The sequence below is a fragment of the Nannospalax galili genome, unplaced genomic scaffold (genome assembly GCF_000622305.1).
Source record: "Nannospalax galili isolate Female #2095 unplaced genomic scaffold, S.galili_v1.0 scaffold979, whole genome shotgun sequence".
Lineage (NCBI taxonomy): Eukaryota > Metazoa > Chordata > Mammalia > Rodentia > Spalacidae > Nannospalax > Nannospalax galili.
The window spans coordinates 78116-96249 of NW_008343671.1; positions in this window are offsets into that span (position 1 = coordinate 78116).

Genomic DNA, 18134 nt, shown 5'->3' on the forward strand with positions numbered 1-18134 from the left:
GCCTGGCATGGGTGCTGGGAACTGAACTTGGGTCCTCTGGAAGAGCAGCAAGTGCTTTTAACTGCTGACCATCTCTCTAAGCCCCCTTTCCCGATTTCTTGAGCCCAGCCAGCCCTATTCCCCATGTCTCTTCCATTTTTTTCTTTCTGTGCCTGCTCTAATACCTGACTTTGGCAGGCCCTTGTGAAGCCCCTTTCAGGCAGATGCCTTTGGGTTCCACATCTCTGTGCTTAAATCAGACCTTGGTCTATTTCTGTTCTCCTCTGGTCCAGCAGCTGTTCTGTAAGAGGACAGGGTTTCTGGGGTGACATCTCCTAGGCTTAGCATAGCTCCAGGGGAGGAGGTGACCAGGAACGATACAGTGTCCTGGACTTGAAAACACAGTGAAGGGGCATGTGCAGAGACTTGTCCTTCACACCAGCTCTTTCAGGACAGAACTAGCATGGCCACACTGGGGATAATTAAGCACCCCATGATACTATGCAAGTGTGTGTGACTGGGCATGCCTGTGACTATTTTACAGAGACTGCTTGAATCCTCATGTGTGGGAGAGTCCTGTGTGACCATGCATGTTGGTGTTGGGACACCTTGTGTGACATGCTTTGAGTGTATGATCAAATGGTGGTAGGTGGATGACCCGTGTGTGTGTGTGTGTGTGCTCGTGGGTGTGTTGGTTGTGTTTGCTCCTGTGGTGATGAGTGGGCTCTTGGAGACCTGTGTGCAAGGACATATCTGAAGGGACAGTGTGAATCAAATACCTGTGTGCAACTGAGTTGTAGTTCAGGTGTGTTTTCTCTCTGTCACTAGGAAGTTACCTGAGATTGTGGGGACCAGTGCTGGTGGGGAGGGGTCAATCTGAAGAAAAGGAATTCTGAGCTGAGTAGCCCTTTCTCCTGGGGTCTAGCCAGCAGGGCCCCTCCTCTAGGCCCCAGCCCTGCTATCGGGGACCTGCCCCTCCCCAATAGCCTGCAATGAGGGCAGCCCCACCTGGCCAGGGCTAGATGCTGAGATGGCAGACAAAGAAGGGGGTGGGGCCAGCGACGTGCTGGAGCAACAGGCAGCCTGCCCTGTGCTGAGCTGGCAGCTGGCATTAGGAGCAGGCAGGCCCCACCCAAGCAGGCTTGGGCAGGCCTGTCTCCAGCAGGGAGGGGAAAGAGGTGATGGGCAAGCCCAGGCCTTGTTTTTGCCAAGATGGAAGATTGTGTGGCAGTGGTGTATGTCGTGGGGATTCCTTATGTAGTGGGGTGGGACATGTCACACCTGAAGTCTAGGCACACTTATCTCTGTGATTACCCATGCCTTTGATTTGTGGGTACATTTGTACTCCCTCCATGCTGTATCCACACATCCATGGAACTGAGTGTGGTGGCTACTGTGTGGGGGTCTGGAGTGGATGCAAATCTGTGGAAAGCTGTTGTGCCCAAGGGACCGTCCTGTGTGCCCACTCTTTGGAAAGACCTGTGTGGCTTTTGTATGTGGTTTTTAGAGAAGACATTCATGTGAGTCAGTGCTCAGACGGTTTTTCAAAAGGCATATGTATATGTGTACACCTCTGTGTCCCTCTCTGTGTACATAAGCAGCTGAGGTCTCAGGCTGGGAGGGAAACGGTCAGCTGTGTCCTATCCTGTGAGTGTGTAGGGGACCAGAAGCCTAGGCTGTTGGCCTGAGGCTTGATTGGGTCTGGCCAGACCCTGGACTGATTTGTTCCTGAACTTTCAGACTGTTTCACTCCCGTGTTACCCTCTTTTGGGGGATTCTGTCAGTGTGTGTGTGTGTGTGTGTGTGTGTGTGTGTATGTGTGTATGTGTGTATGTGTGTGTGTATGTGTGTATGTGTGTGTGTGTGATGACTTACAAACCATTGTGAGTCTATATGTAATAATTCCACTCACTCCCTTCATATCTGTGCTATAGCAGTTTTTTTTTTCTATACCAGGGACTGGATGTAGAGGTCCTCATACAAACCTCAGACAAACCCTCTAACACTGAGCTATGTCCCTAGCCTTATATTTTACTTTAATTTCTTTTGAGTCAGAGTCTTGATAAGTTGGAGCTATGTCCCTAGTGTTATATTTTACTTTAATTTTTTTGAGTCAGAGTCTTGATAAGTTGACCAGACTGGACTTGAACTCACTCTTTAGTCCAGGCAGGCCTTGAACTTTCGATTTTCCTGCCTCAGTCTCCTGAGAAGCTGGAGTTACAGGCTTTTGTTACCAGGCCTAGTTCACTTAGAATTTTTTTTTTTGAGACAGGGTCTCTTTGTAGCCTTAGCTGGACTGGGACTTGCTATGCAGACCAGGCTGAACTTGAACTCACAGAGATCCGCCTGCTTCTGCCTTTTGAGTGCTGGGATTAAACATGTGCCACTAAGCCTGGCCACTTTGAATTTTTTGGGCACATATCTGGTTTTATGACATTAGGCACTGGTTACTGTAAAGTACTGGCTCATAAAATTATACAGATCATCTGACTGTTGGTGCATTTTATAATATAATATAAAAATATATCTAACACTAAATCAGAAAAGTCTTTAGCAAAAACTGCCACGTTGCTGCAGATTCAAGCTTTATAATTTTTTTTGTTATTCTTTTGGAGACAGTATCTCACTATGCAACCCAGGCTGGCTTCAAACTCATGGTCATCTTGCCTAGCCTCGAAGTGCTTGGATTACAGACATTTACTGCCATATCTGGCTCTGTTCATCATTCTTTCATATAAAAATGGTTCCCCGTGATAAGCAGCTATTAACTGTGAAATCTTAAAATTAAGAAAGACATTGTATTTTGGTGCACATCCCAAGTGCCTTGTGTTTACTCTCCATGCTGTCACACAGTAGTTATTAACACACGTATTTAGTGTTAAGCTTTAATAAAAATAGCCAGGCATGACAGAACATGCCTGTAATTCTAGCTTGGGATCATTACAAGTTCTGGGTCAGCCTGGGCTGGAGAGCAAGACTGTCCCTCAAAAAGCAAAAAATCCAACCAACCAACCAACCAAAAAAAACTCAATAAAAATTACCCCCAAACTTCCAGTCCTCCCCTGCCACAAAACCAAATCCCTTAAACCAAAAAACCAAGCATGAACCCCCCAAGATTTAATAAAATTAATAATGAAAAATTACCATTTATTTATTGGGACTGGAGAAATGGCTCAGCAGTTAGAGTAGACTTGAGGTTCTGTTCCCAGCACACATATCAGGCGGCTCACAACTGCTTATCGTTCCAGCTCCAAGGGATCTGATAGCCTCTTCTGGCCTCTGTGGGCACCTGCATATACCCACATACACATAAATAAAAATGTGTGTGTGTGTATGCTTGTGAGTGCATGTGTGCATGCAGGTGTACACAGAGGTCAGAGGTCAATGTCAGGTGTCTTCAATCTTTTTCATTATGTGTGTGTGTTTGTGTGTTTGCTTGTGTGTCTGCACATATATGTGCATGGGTGCATATGGGTGTGTAAGCCAGAGGTTGACACTGGGTTTCTTCTTTGATTGCTCTCCATTTTATTTACTGAGGCAGTGTCTCTTGCTGCATCTGGAGCTAGTTTAGCTGGCAGCTTACCTCAGGAATCTCTCTGTCTCCTGAGTGCTGGATTCCAGGCAGGCCACCAAGACTGCCTGTTTTTTTCTTTTTTCTTTCCTTCTCTTTCTTTTTTCCTCCCCCTCCCTCCTTTCCTTCCTTTCTTCCTTTTTCTTTGGTCTTGTTTGAGACAGGGTCTCCCTGTAGCCCCAGCTGTCCTGGAACTTATTATTTAGACCAGGCTAGCCTTGAACTCAGAGATCCGCCTGCCTCTGCCTCCCGAGTGTTGGGATTAAAGGCGTGTGCCACCATGCCTACCTCTTCCTTTCTTTTAATGTGAGTTCTGGGGATCCAAACTTTTTCAACAAGGACTTTGTCCACTGAGTCATCTCCCCAGCCCTCCCCCTTTTTTTTATGAGGCAGAGTTCCACTCTGTAGCCCAGGCTGGCCTGAAATTCCTCTAATAATTCTCAAGCCAGGTGTGCATCATGCACAAGACCTCCACACATTGCTGGATCCTTGCACTGAGTGTGTCTGAGAGCCACTATGTGTGTGTGTGTTGGGGGGGGGCTGAGCTGAGTTGACAATGTCCTCCTCAGTCCTCTTTCTATTGGGGATCTGGCATACCCTGTCACCCCCTCCAAAGCTGACATGTGCTGACAGGTATCTTCTTTCTGTTCTCTACTCCCTCCCACAGTCACAAAGGATCCTCTCTGGGGATGGGAAAAAATCTAGGTAAAGCTGAGAATGGGTTCCCCCAAGTTTGCTATAATGTGAAGGGGTGACTGCAAGTGACCCCTAGCTAGGAACCCAGAGAGCCAGAAGTAGTGGAGTTTATGGTTTAGAGCTAAATGGCCCTGGGTTCAAATCCAGACTGTCCCACCTCCTGTTCCAATGTGGCCTGGGACAGCCCACCCTGTCTACCTGTGTTTAGCCCTGTGAAGTCAGGTGGTGTGGGATGGTGCTTGTCCACAGGTAAGATGCAACGCTACCACAGAGCTTGGCACTTAGCTCTCAGGGCAGTTGTGGGCACCTTTCCTCTTTAAACGACCTCTTTGAGACTATGCTCTGAGATCACTTCAAGAGCACTTTGGGGTCTTGCTGGCCACTGGGCTGGAGAGGACACCTTGATTCTAGCCTATGAAGTATAATCTGGCCTGACCTGCAAGGAAAGGGCCTGGCCACCTGGATGTAGGCAGAGCTAGAATCCTTCAAATGTACCCCTGGCAGTGTACTCTGGGCTCTCTGGGACATCAGAGAGCTGGTGTAGGGGTAGAGGGCACAGTGATGATCTGAAAATGGTGGCCAGGTCATGGAGTGACCACAAAGGAACAACCCGTAGACTCCAGAAGGCCATAGTCTATCTCCTGGGCCTATAAAGGTAGCTCAAAGGGGCAGACCGAATACTCCGACAACAAGCATACCCCCTCACGCCTCCTTTTTCAAAGGAACATATGTCCTTTGAAGAAGTTAGATTCACAGATTCCCCCCACAGATGTCAGGTTCTGCTCCCCCATCCCCAAACTGTCCCCGACCCCCCACCCCCACCATCCCCGGGCGGCTCCCTGCTGACTCAGGCTGCCTGGGTTTAGCGGGCGGGCCGGGGTGGGAAGGGGCCGGGCTCGCGGCCAGCTCTGGGTGCGGTGACGGTGAGTCACAGTAGACCTGGCGCGGCGGCGCCGCCGGGACCTGCCGGCCGTGGGAGCACTCGCGCTCAGCCAATGGGCGCCTGCCACCAGGCCCAGCACCGCCCCGACCCCCGGGCCCGCCGCCGCTTCCCAGGCCCCGCGCCCCCAAGGACCCAGGCCCTGGCGCCCAGACCCACCCCGGCCTCTGCCTCTCCTGGAAGGCTTGCGGGAAGCAGTGCGGGGCTCGGGAGACGTGCGTGGAAGGGGGGCGCTCACAGACTCAGACTTTCTTGCACTCCCACCCGCTGGTTAAGCCCCCCCACCTCCCCGCATATGGCCGTGCGGTGCACGGGGTGGGTTGGGGGGGCTCCGCTTTGGGTTCTTCCTGCTCTTCCCAGATTGTGACGTCGGGGCACCCACCCACTTCTTGAAGGGGACCGACTTCCGACTTCCTAGCTCGCCAGGCCTAGGAACTGTCTGTCTGAATCCTGGCATGTCCTGTCAGTGGTCTCCATGGCCAAAGTTCCCTGTCCCCAGTCAGCTACACTACCGGCTATTTTCTGCTTCATTGCACTAAGAAGGTCATTTTTCCCAAGACTCTGGTGACCCTCGCTACTGGCCGGCCTTGGCTAGGCCTTGGCCTTGGCACACTGACACAGGCAGGCTCATCTGTGTAGACTCACAGGCATGTGCAGATGGCAGGCCTCCGCGGTCACATACTGTATACCAGCACACACAAGACACAGTGAGCAGCAGAGGCAGGGTTCTCAGCTCTGTCCCGTGCTAGATGTCTGACTTGGGGTGAGTTACTGAGTCTCTCCAATACTATGCCCTAACCTGTAAGATGGAGACAGCCAGAAGACCTTCCTTAGAGAGAGTTGTGAAGGTTAAAAGAAAGTGCCTGGTACACTGCCAAAACCTCAATAAATGAAGCCATGATTATCTCCCACATAGATATAGCTCCACAAATACACTTCTGGACACACAGAGCCTTCAAACACACGAAGATACACTCAGAGTCTCAGACATCAATACAAGTTCAGATACACATCAACACAGGTGTGTTTGCACAGATCTGCAGACACAACTCCCGCCCCCCCAAGAAGGCAGAAACCCCCACAGCAACCATAAAAGCAAGTTTTACTGCCCAGGGTGTGATGGGAACCAGCAGCCCAGCTGGGCGGGGGCTAGAGGCCTCCGCGTCAGGCGGTGCCTAATCTGCCTGGCCTCCCACTCAGCCCCAGGGTCAGGACGCCTTCTTTCTCCAACACACCCTTCTCTGTCCCCAAGAGCAGTCACCCCATCCTTTCTCCACTGTTGCCTAAAATCAGGCCACACCCTCTTGCGACAACCCAACTTGAGTGCCCCTGCCAACCCTCCAAAGGTTTGTACCTTGCTGGCAGGGCCTCCTGATAGCTTTCTAGAAGGTTTAGGGTCTGCAGGGGTATCCTTGTTCCTACCAGTCCTCTGGGCTGCTGGGTTCTGGCTCTGGGAACTTGGTTTCTCAGCCCCAGAAGTAGCTGGAAGGGGACAGAGGAAAAGGGAAGGCACTCTGGGCTCTACACAGGTCCCAGGCAGCCTCATTCCTCTTTGCCTTGTGCTCCCTGTCCCCTCACAGCTTGCAAGAGCCTCACGAGTCTGAAAATGGCTCTTCAGAGCCAGAGAGACCTAGAAGAAAGCCCTGTTCTCTGGGCCTGGACCAAGAATTCGCTGCTGGACTAGGGCTACCCTGGTCTGATCTTCCATTTAGTATTTCACCGTTGTTACCTTCACGTTCTCTCTCCACTGAGCAGATCCTACCAGTAAGACTGATAGACTGGCCCCCAGCTCACTGTGTCTAGCCCCGCAAGGGAGAGCCCCACATTTGTGGTCACGTGGTGACTCTGTCAAAGGAGCAATGAGATCAAAAGTGGAGCTCCTGTCCCTGTGGCCAGAAAGGTCCTGAATATTAATGCCTGTTCCTCCCCCAGTCTCTGGTCATTTTCCTGTGAACAGGTCTGCACCCCTCTGTGGACCGACTCCTGAAGGGTCTGGGGTGGGAGATGAGAGCAAGGATTCAGGCCCTGTCCTCTGTACCTAATGAGAGATGAGTGTCAGGTCCTCGATGGAGGCACATGCAGAGACCAGGCTGACCATACCAGGTGACAGGGCACATAGGCCCTAGGAAGTTTGGCAGGAATAGCCTGGAAAAGGGTTTTGAGAGGGGCAAACCCAATAGATGCTCTAGACTGTGGAGCTACAGGTCTTGAGGAAGGGGAAGATACTTGCTTTGTCCCTTTTATGGAGCACGCTGCTGCTTCTAGCTCTGCGGGCTGATTCTGAAAGCTAGACATGAGGGGCTAGGTGAATTTTTGCTTAGAATGCTTGATAAAGGTGAAAGGGCCAGAGGGAGCCCAGATGCCTCTCCCAGGCCTAGGCCTTGATGTCATATCTGCTGGATAACCTCCACGACTGGACACTGGTCACTCTCAGGGCCTGAGTTCCTTAGGGTGCTGGGACAGAGATGATTCTGCCTTCATGCTCCTGTTTTCAAACTGCTCAGTCAAGCTTCCCAGAGCCAGCTGGCCTCAGAGTCCCTGTCCTGGCCTGTCAAAGGGTCCTTAGAGGGCTGGGAGGGCTTCTCCAATGTCCAGGCCTTCAGCAGGTCCTTTCTTTCTTTGTCCTCAGAGTTCCTGTCCCCCTTTTGCCCCGAGGGCCTGGATGAGCCAGAAGGGTGGGGCTCCCAGTTGGCAAGACTCAATTTTGCTGGCTGGGAGTTTTTCAGGGTGCTAATTAAAAGGAACCACCCAGAGAGAATGACTTCACTTGTTCGCACACACACCCATCTGCCCTGCCCTCCCCGGTGCCCCCATTCACACGCCCAAGCTAGGCAGGGGCGGCAGGTGGAGGAGCCCACTGCTAAGGAAGATCTTTTGTGTATGTCAACAAGCCAAGTGCAAGCTCAGAGCATTTTTGACATTTTTTTCCTCCTACTCCAGTATTGCTGTCGCTGCACTTCCCTGGCTCTTTTCTTCCCAGCTGAACCTGATGGGCAGTAACTGACTCTGGATGGGAAGGGAGCTGGAGACCTCCCAGGACACCCCATCCCATAGATTTACTGCCCCCCTAGATCCCCCCATAGATCTGCTGATGTGGGAAGTTCTCCTCTGGCTGGGCTTCAGTTCCATCCCTTTGACTTCATTCCAGTGGGGTGGGGCCCAGCTAGAGAGAACTTGGTTGTATACTGACTACTGTGTGAGGGTCTCTCTCTCTCTCTCTCTCTCTCTCTCTCTCTCTCTCTCTCAATTTTTACTTAATGCTGAGGCAGGAGGGGAAGTATGAATGTTGTAACTTTCAGGAACTTCCTGAATCTTACAAGTCTCTCTCTCTCTCCTCCCCCCATCTCCTCTGCTCTCTAAACTCTTCCTAAAGTGGAGCCACAATGTTTCCTGCCATGGGCTGCTGAATGGCCCGATGGGACCCAAGGTGAGCACTGGTGCCAGTCCTGGGATGTCTAGATGGTGTTGCTTACAGCTGGGTGCTCCCAAATACTCTTGTATTGCTTCTTAGGACAGCCATGTTGACCCCTTTGGTCTTGGTTACTTAGTGGAAGTGTGGAATGTGAGTTTCTAGGCTGAGTCAGGGACTGGTGGGACCTGCTCCCAGAGTCTTTGGTGCCAGGTGGCATTAGGGATGCTAGGAGGTGGATGACCGCCAGGGGCTGCCTTGGTGTGGGGTGAGGGGAGGAGCCCTGCTTGCTCGTCTCATTCTCCCTGCATTCTGGGATTTCCCTGTAGGGGTCGCCCAAAGCCAGGTTTCCTACAGACAGCGGAAGTATCTACACTCTTCAGACGCTGGGTCCTGTCTCAGACCCTCTACCCCCTAGTTAGAAGGGTCCTCCAGCTATCAGGAGTCCAGAAATAGGCATGAAGCAGGGACAGACAACTTGTGACCCATACAGAGGCTCTGAAGCGACTGGAATGGCAAGTGTCTGTGGCTACACAGAGCACATGCAAATGACATGCAAAATAGTGTGGCTGAACTGCCCTGGCTAGCACCAGCCAGTGTCTCTTCCCAGTCCCAGGCAGGCATCTCCTCCATAGCCCTGGGAGGGGAAAGAAGCACCTGACTCTTGCCCATGGTCTTTTTCTGCCTCCTCACCACGAGTACCTGATTGTGCAGGTGCATGCTAAGTGCTTAGAGACCTCCCTTTCACCAAAACCCAGGCGGGGGCCATTACCCTCATTTTACATGTGACTTATGAGTTTCTGGTTTCTCCCCTTTCCCTTTACAGATCAGGTGGAAGTGAGTGTAAGAATAACGTAGCAGACACGACTTCCTCTCCAGCAGGGTCTTCCTGAGAGACCCCTAAGCAAGAGACTCTGATTTGTGGTTTGGTGCAGAAATACCCTGAAGGCTCCCAAGCTACTTTGCAGGACCATTTCCCAGCCGCTAAGGGACACCTTTCTGCCTACCTGGTCCCCCTGGACCTGGTTTCCCTACTTACTGACTTTGTCCTTTCATAGATAGGTTCACCAGTCCAACTTCTGCCTCTTGCTATGTCACTGGTCCATTACTTTGTGTGTATGTGGTGAGGGAGAGATGGCAGCCAAGGGGCTTTCTTTCCCCTGTGGCTTTGGAGATGGAACCCAAGGACTCGCGACTGCTAGACAAATGCTTTACCACTGAGCTACACCCCAGATCTCCAAGGAACTTTCAAAGGGGGCTGGGTACATTTCTGTGCCTCCCTCTTACAAAAGGCTTTGAAGGTAACATTTGACTTTTCCCTTGTCTGAGAGAGAGAAGAGAGAAGAGAGAAGAGAGAAGAGAGAGAGAGAGAGAGAGAGAGAGAGAGAGAGAGAGAGAGAGAGAGGGGGGGTTTGACACTGGTTCTGGCTCTGTTTTAGACTGTGTGTGTTTGTCTGTGTGTATGTGAGAGAGAGAGACAGAGAAAAGAGAAAAGAGAAGAGAGAGAGAGAGAGAGAGAGAGAGAGAGAGAGAGAGAGAGAGAGAGGTGGATTTTGACACTGGTTCTTCCTCACACTCAGCTGTGTGGGGTCTCAGATGAAGTTCGCAGTGTCCCCACCTCTATGTACTCTGCTCTAGGTTGGCCTCAGTGAGGAGCCCATCTTTGATTTCTTAATCCCATTCCCTCTGTGGCATTCTCTATTTACCTGCCTTCTCTCTTCTGCCATGCTTTCTCAGGCCCCTGCTCAGCCAGGTCTCCCTTCTCTCTGTCAACGCCTTTAATCACCGAGTCCCACTGAGTTTTCATACCCACAGGTGTCCCTGTTCCTAGGAGAAGGAGGGTGATGGAGGAATGAAGCCTAGCATATTCTTGGGTTGGGGCGCTTGGATGGTAGGAAGTTGCCTAGCACCTGGGCCCCTTGGGGTCTGACACTCCTGGCCCGTGGCAGCAGAGAGAAGGAAGGCTCAGGCCTGCTTGGGCTAGAGATGTCACAGCAGAATGTGGCTTGCATTTCCACCCCATGACCACCTCCTCAGCCAGGTGGTCAGACCTTGGCCTCCTCACTTCCTTCCTTCTCCACTAGTCTCTTTCTTTTTCCCTGAGGTCCTCACCCTCCCCTTCACCAAGGCCTTTGCTAACCTCCCTGCCCACTGCTCTCCCAGGTATTTCATCTGCTCTGAGTGTGGCTGTGTCTCTTTCTCTCTTTGGGTTCCCCCCACCCCCTATTGAGGGGAGAAGGACGGGAGTCTTGATGCCAGCCAGAGAGCAGACAAACATAAGGGCACAGGCTTTGGAGGGGGTGTTACAGACAGACCTGAGTGCAAACTGCAGCTCTGCCACCTTTGGTTGTGTGATCTAGGACAAGTTCTTTAGCCTGGTCGAGCCTTGGTCTCTTCAGGTATAAAATGTGGTCAGTCAAAGGTGTGCTATGTAAAGCACTTGGCATACAATAGTTGCACATTAAATGATGATCTTCATGCATGGCATGTTATCAACCATGGAGATGACTTCTTGGAAGAGAGGTCATGAAGGAAGGGCCCTTCTGGGTGTCCTCTGAGTGCCCCTTCCTTCCTGAGGGCTCACCCCCTAGCTGTTTTCTGATTTTGCTTCTGGAGAGGTATGGGTGGGGAAGAGTCCTGCCCCTACAAGGGGATGGTTGTGGCCTCTGAAGGCCCCCTGCAGGTTGGTTAGCGGTAGCAGCCAGGGAGCCTCAGCAGGTGGTAGGAAGTTCTCGCAACCTGGAAGGGGCTGAAGTTCTCAGTGTCTCAGAGGGGCAAAGGGTGGAGAAAGAGCCCACAGATCCTGCCCACAGGGAGCATCCCAGGCAGGCTGGTACTGATCTCCTTCCAGTTTCGATCAGCAGGAGGGTGTGAGGCTGGGCGGGGTGGAACTGGAGGACTTTCTTCAGAAAACCTCAAAACTTTGGAAAGAGTCAAAAAGTCAAGTCAGGGTCTGTTCCCTCAATGTGGGGCTCTGTTGTCAATGACGAAGCCCCCATGCCAAGAAATGTGTACCTGGAATAGGCCTGGAGAATGTAAACTGCAACCTTCAGATACCAGCCCTTACACATTCATAACACCCAGGCCTGGCACACACTCCAACCCAGCACACGCATATGCCCATGGCACGCACTCATACAGGCTGCATGTTCACCCCACCCTTTCACACACTATGTTCCACACTCACACACAAGTTATGCCTTTAGAATCTGTTTCTATTTTTCCCTAGACAGATTCTATATAGCCCAGGTTGGCCTCTCCTTGTCCTCCTACCTTGGCCTCCTGAGTGCTGGGATTTTAGGTATGCACCACCATGCCTAGCTACCCTTTCTCTTTTGCTGATGTAAACACACACACACACACACACACACACACACACACACACTTTTGTTGATGTAAACACATATACACACACAGAGGTCTATATGATCACTCATAATCTCTTTGCACATTCATACTCCTGTGCTCATGTTCATTTACAAACTCCGTTACCCCTTACATGTTCATACAAACATCTCTACATGTTCTGTCTCTGCATCTCAACCTCTCTTTCTGTTCCATTTTAGGGGGTCAGAGAGACTTTGTCCTCAGAGTAGGAGGCATCCTAGGGAAGCCAGGTTCCAGTAGGGTGGGCCCAGTATGTGAGTGAGGGCCAGGGAGGGGCTAATATCTGTACAGATACAGATACACAGACATACAAGGTTCTTATGAAATAGGACTTATTTTCCAGAGACGTTAAGCCTTTTCTGTGAGCCCCAATAATGACTCCCTAGAGGAGGCAGCTATCCTGACCACAACCCTCAGCATGCAGAGATCCATTTTCTTGACTCCCAGTTTAGTTCTTTGCCTGGAGTACCACCAGGGTTCCAGGTGTTAGCTTCCAGGGATACAGGTTCTGTGACTTTGCCCAGGGTTGCCTAGGATATCTAATTACCCCAAAAGGACTGAGGATCATCAGCTCTTTGAACACTGTTTTTATTTGGGGATTTATTACATATCAGGCAATAGGGAGGAGACTGAGAGAGGAGGATTCCTGGAGGCCACAGGCAGCTTGCTTCTGTGGAACCCTGCAGCCTGGGCAGGCTTCCTTCTAGTTTCCTGGACTGTTCTGGCTGCAGGAATCTGGACCACCTGCAGGGGGAGTCAAGAGTGGGAGAACCCTACTCCTGCCTGGAAGGGAAGGGATACCAGGAACGGCTCAAGGTTTGAAAAATCTTGGAAACTGTCCAGGACCAGGACTGCACTGGGCTGCTCTAAACTACACTAGAGTCACTGACTGCTCCACAGGTTCCTGTGTGTGCATGCGTGTGTGAGCAGGGGGCTTCCAGAGCAAGGTATACATCACCTCTGGGAAAGAAATCAGGCAATGGACTTGCTGAGAATCTGTGTAAGAGAATACTCAGCCATGCACAATAATTTACAAGATACGGATGGGGAAGTCTGCCAAAATCCCTGTGTGTCATATGATCACACTACAGAAATATGTAGAAAAGGATAAACGATGCTTCCACTGTATGGACTATGGAGCTACCCTTGACGTTCAAATACACACACACACACACACACACACACACACACACACACACACACCCTTATGCACAGTTCACATAGGCATAATCATAATATGCAATATCCGTGTTGGCATGGTCTTCTTCCTCCTCTCCCCTCCTCCTCTTCCTCTTGTTTTTCATTTTTGAGACAAGATCTGAAACTTAGTGTCTAGACCAGGCTGGCCTCCAGCTTGGGGGAAATTCTCCTGCCTCTGCTTCCTGAATACTGGAATTATAGGCCCATGCTAGCTACCACGCCTGGCTGTATTTTCTTTTTTTCTTCATTTTTTTTTTAATGTGGTGTGGGGAACTCAGGGTCTTGTGGATTCTAGGTAAGCATTCTACCACTGAGCTGTATCCTTAGCTCCGGCCTGGATTTAAAAGAAAATTTTATCTTTAAATTGTTTTTATTTTAGGTGTATGAGTGTATTGTGTATATATAGGTAAGTGCATTTGTGTCGTGCAATGCCCATGGTGACCAGAAAAGAGCATTGCATCCCCTGGAACTGGAGTTAAGGATGGTTGTTAGCACCCATCACGCGGGTGCTGGGAACTGAACCCAGGTTCTCTGCAAGAGCAGCCAGTGCTCTTCACTGCTGAGCCATCTTTCCCGCCCCCAGGCCTGGGATTTTAGCTGTTTTGTTTACTGCTGGATGCTCAGTACTAGAAAACTATCTGGCACATAGTGCATATAGAATAAACATGTGTTGACTGAATGGTGTTGAAAGACAATTTGTGTATGTGACTGAAAGGCCATAGCCCAGTGTTGTAGTGGCTACTTTTAGGTAAAAGAATTTTGGAGTTTTGCTTTTTTCTAGTTTTATTTAAATTTTTCATTTTGTTTATGTATTTGTTTATTTACATGTGTTGTGTGTATCGCACAGTCCACATGTGGAGGTCAGAGGACAGTTTATGGGAGTCTGTTGTCTACTTCCACCATGAGGCTCCCAGGGATCCAGATGACATAATCAGGCCTGGCAGCAGGTGCCTTTACTGGCAGAGACACCTCACCAACCCTGCTTTTTTCTAATTTTATTTTATTGTCTGTTGTTTTCAAAATGTCAACGATGAGTTTATACTATTTGTACAAAGGACAGGAAACACCACAGGTTTAGGGGTTTGTTTTTTTTCCTCCACATTTTGAAAGTGACAGGCCCAGACTTTAAGAAGGGAGTGTGATCTTCTACCTCCTTAGCTCCCATCTGACATCCCCCTTCTAGAGTCCCCCATCCCCTCCCAAGTTTCAGCTGGCTCAGCTACTGGGGTTTTCATGGTATCCTATCAGGCAAACCATGCAATCATGGATCAAGGTCTGACTCAGAAGCTGGGAGAGGGCCTTAGGCAGTATAGGCCAGGGCAGCTAGCAGGCACCTCTGGGACTGGAACTGGGCTGATGTTGTAGCAGGAAGGATTAAGCTTAGACTGAAGCACTTCCTGACAGCACAGGAGGCTATGCAGGCTGGTGAGGTCACAGAGCTGTTCCCTCCACTGGAGGCAGCAGGCCTGGGGGATGGGTCATTGCCTCTGAAGCACCCAGCACAGTGCTTGGCTCTAGTGATGGTGTTAGTGAACTTGTCTGACACGATGGTGCTGGGGTCTCCTGGGAGCCCCTACTCGGTCTCGGGGTTTGTTCCAGGTTGTGCAAACTGCAGAATGAAATGAGCCCTGGCTGACCTTGCTGTGTGACCTTGGGCGGTAGTTCTTCCCTCTCTGGGCCTCAGTTTGCCCTGCTGTGAAACAAAGGCTCTGCACAAGGTCATCTCAACTGATGGGTCTGTCTGTTCCATCATTTGATGATGGCACATGTCATGCCCTGTGGTAGGTGCATTCTAGTTGTGTGTTGTTTTGGTGTTCTGAGCTAGAGCCTACCTTCTCCAATGGCAGCCATGGTGGCTGTCCCCATTCTGGGTGGCCACAGCGGACCTAGGCGGCATCTTCCCGGCTAGCTTGTATCCATAGTGCTACTGTCTACTGCTCCAGTAGAGCACCTGACCTTTCCTGGACACACTGGCTGTTCCCTGAACTTTTCACAGTCATGACGCAGGAGGAACTCAGGGTTGTCCTTAGGGGATTTGGATGGGTTAGGGATTAGTTAAGAAATTAGGGGAATTTCCTAATGATTAGGGTAGCTTGGGAGAGCTGCCTCCATCCCCTGTCCCCTTCCAGTCTACTTCTTGTTACCTCTCTATACTGGAGAAACACTCCAGATTAAACCTTTTATGTTATTTTCTTTTTCAAAACAGAGTCTCATGTTGCCCAGGCTACCCTCACACTATGCAGCTGAGGATGACCTTGAATTTCTAACCTTCCTGTCTTTACCTTGGAGTGCTGGGATTACAGGCATGTGGCGCTATGTGTGGTGCTGGGGATTGAACCCGGGACCTCATGCATGCTATACAAGTACTCTACCAACTGAGTTACATTCCTAATCCCTAAACCTAATTTTTAAACCCTTGGAATGACATCCAACACTGCTTTTACACTGCTGACTTTAGACCCATGATCCTTGTGCCTCAGCCCCCCAAGTACTGGGATCAGAGCAACACTGGGTACTGCTCTTATTTTCTAGGAGTTTTGTGCGACCCTCACCTTTGTCAGAGAGTTCCCTAACATTTTTTTGGGGGGGCAAAGATTATAGTAATAAATTTATCCTACATCACTATTCTAGGTGTGCTTATGCAGATGTGCCCCAATGTGCCATGGTATGATGTTACCCTCACTGCCTGTGAGGTATTCTCCAGGACTGGTGGAAACACATTTGGCAGATCTCACATCCATTAGTGGGGTCTATGTTTTTACCTGTAGTTTTGAAAATATTACTCTTTCAGACTGTTGTTTGGGGACAGGACAGAATTCCACCCCAACCCCAGGCCCCAGGTAGGGCCCTCAGAGGGGGAGGCTGGCAAACTGGTTAGAGGGCCAAGATCTGGCCACAGAGCCTCAGCCCTCTTTGGGCCACCCCGGGCCATCACTGGCCACCCCCAGGTATAGGAACACTGGGAACATTCCCCAAGAATCAGCCTGGCTGCCTCTGGGTGCTGGAGGCTGCATTTAGTAACATGCCTCATAATATCTGCTGGGTCACGGCCGTTGCTAGCAGCAGGGCACCCGACTGGCAGAACCTGACTGGGTCACAGTGGCAGTGCTGGGGGTAAGACTGGAATACTTCCCTCTTCACCTCTCGGAGGCCTCTAAGCTCTGTCTAGGAACATGTTTGATGTTTCTGTCTCCCAGTGTGAGAATGTCCCATCCCAGTCCCTGTCCCCTGGGCTCAGGAGCAAACAGGAGAGGAAACTGTGGCCTTGCTTCCCAAGTCTGAATTCAGTGATGTCATCACAGTAGTTTGCAGTCCACTTCCCTCTTCGCCTCTCGGAGGCCTCTAAGCTCTGTCTGGGAACATGTTTGATGTTTCTGTCTCCCAGTGTGAGAATGTCCCGTCCCAGTCCCTGTCCCCTGGGCTCAGGAGCAAACAGGAGAGGAAACTGTGACCTTGCTTCCCAAGTCTGAATTCAGTGATGTCATCACAGTAGTTTGCAGTCAGCTGTGGTGGACATATTTATACAGCAATGGCAAATGGAAACCACATCTGCGGTCCCAGCTATGCGGGAGGTTGAAGCAGGACTGAGAGTTCAAGGTCAACCTGGGTTATAGAGTCAGTTCAAGGCAAGTCTGGCAACTTAGGGAGATCCTGACTCAAAATAAAAAGTAAAAAGAGGACCAAGGATATAGTTCAGTGATAAAGCCCTTGTCTAGTATGCAAGAGGCCCTGGGTTGGCGCGCCAGCACCACAAAATATAAAAAAGAAAAGAGGAAAATGGCAAATGGGCAATTGCTCTGATTTCTCTATGGAGTGGATAAACGCATACCTGTTCTCAGCTCACATAGTAGAGGAGGGATCTACAAGAGGCCAGGACAGGGATGGTGCTCAGAGGGGCCCAGTGGGATTTTTAAAAGTGCTCTGTAAAACACAGCCACAGTATGATATACAGGCAAATATATAATCATTATTATGAAGCTGGGTATTGTCTTTATGTCAACCATCCTTTGGTGATTGAATTTTCAGGCAGAATTTTGCAAATCCCTTCTTGCTAATTATTTCTTGGGTTTGGGGGGCTCTTTCCCTGGCCAGGAAGAGGCAGTGTAGGCATCAGAGTGGATCCCTGAGGGACACCCCTTCCTGACTGCTGTAAGTCCACCCCGAGAGATTCCTACCCGCTCTGTGGTAGCTCAGTGAGAGAGCAGGGCTGCCTGTCTCCAGTCCCACAGGTGGAAGGTCCTGGGCAGACAATGTGCTGCCTGACCTGGCCAGAGGAAGGGGCGGGGTCATCTACAATGACACTGAGAGGGTGTCATTAGGAGGCCTGTTAGAAATGGGGAAGTACTGTTAAGGGTCAGTGCCTGAGCCCTACATCCTCAATAAGACATGTTTGGCCACCCACCTTTAGTAAGCCAGTTAAACAAACCAGTAACAATAGAAAGCAGGAAAAGACCTATTCATTGTGGTCACATTGGGAAGAGGAACAGAGAGGCCCAGGGACCCCACCCCCCAAATCCATCATTGGGTCCTGGCATGGACTTTAGGTTTAAATGGAGGGCAAGAAGCATGCATAGCTAAACAGTCTTGGTCAAGTTGGTGTCCCCCTATCACTGAACCATCATAATCTCTGCTCCAATCTCTCCTACAAAGTGGTCTGACAAGTTGTAAATCTCCCCACGTCTGAGTGGCCCAGGCTTTAGCCTTTTTCTTCTCCCAGCATGAGATTCCTGGGGAAATTAATTTTAATAGTGTAATAGCCAACATGGGGGATACACGTGTCAGGCAGATTACCACATGTGACCTGGGCCTCACTGCCTTGGGAAATCTTGGAGTCTTTTGGCAGCTATGTAGCCATGGCAAAAACACTAGCATGTCATTCCTATGGGGGCTTGAGATGGGTTACATATTAATAATTATGCCTTGCTTGTGTATGAATTAAAAAATTGGAATGA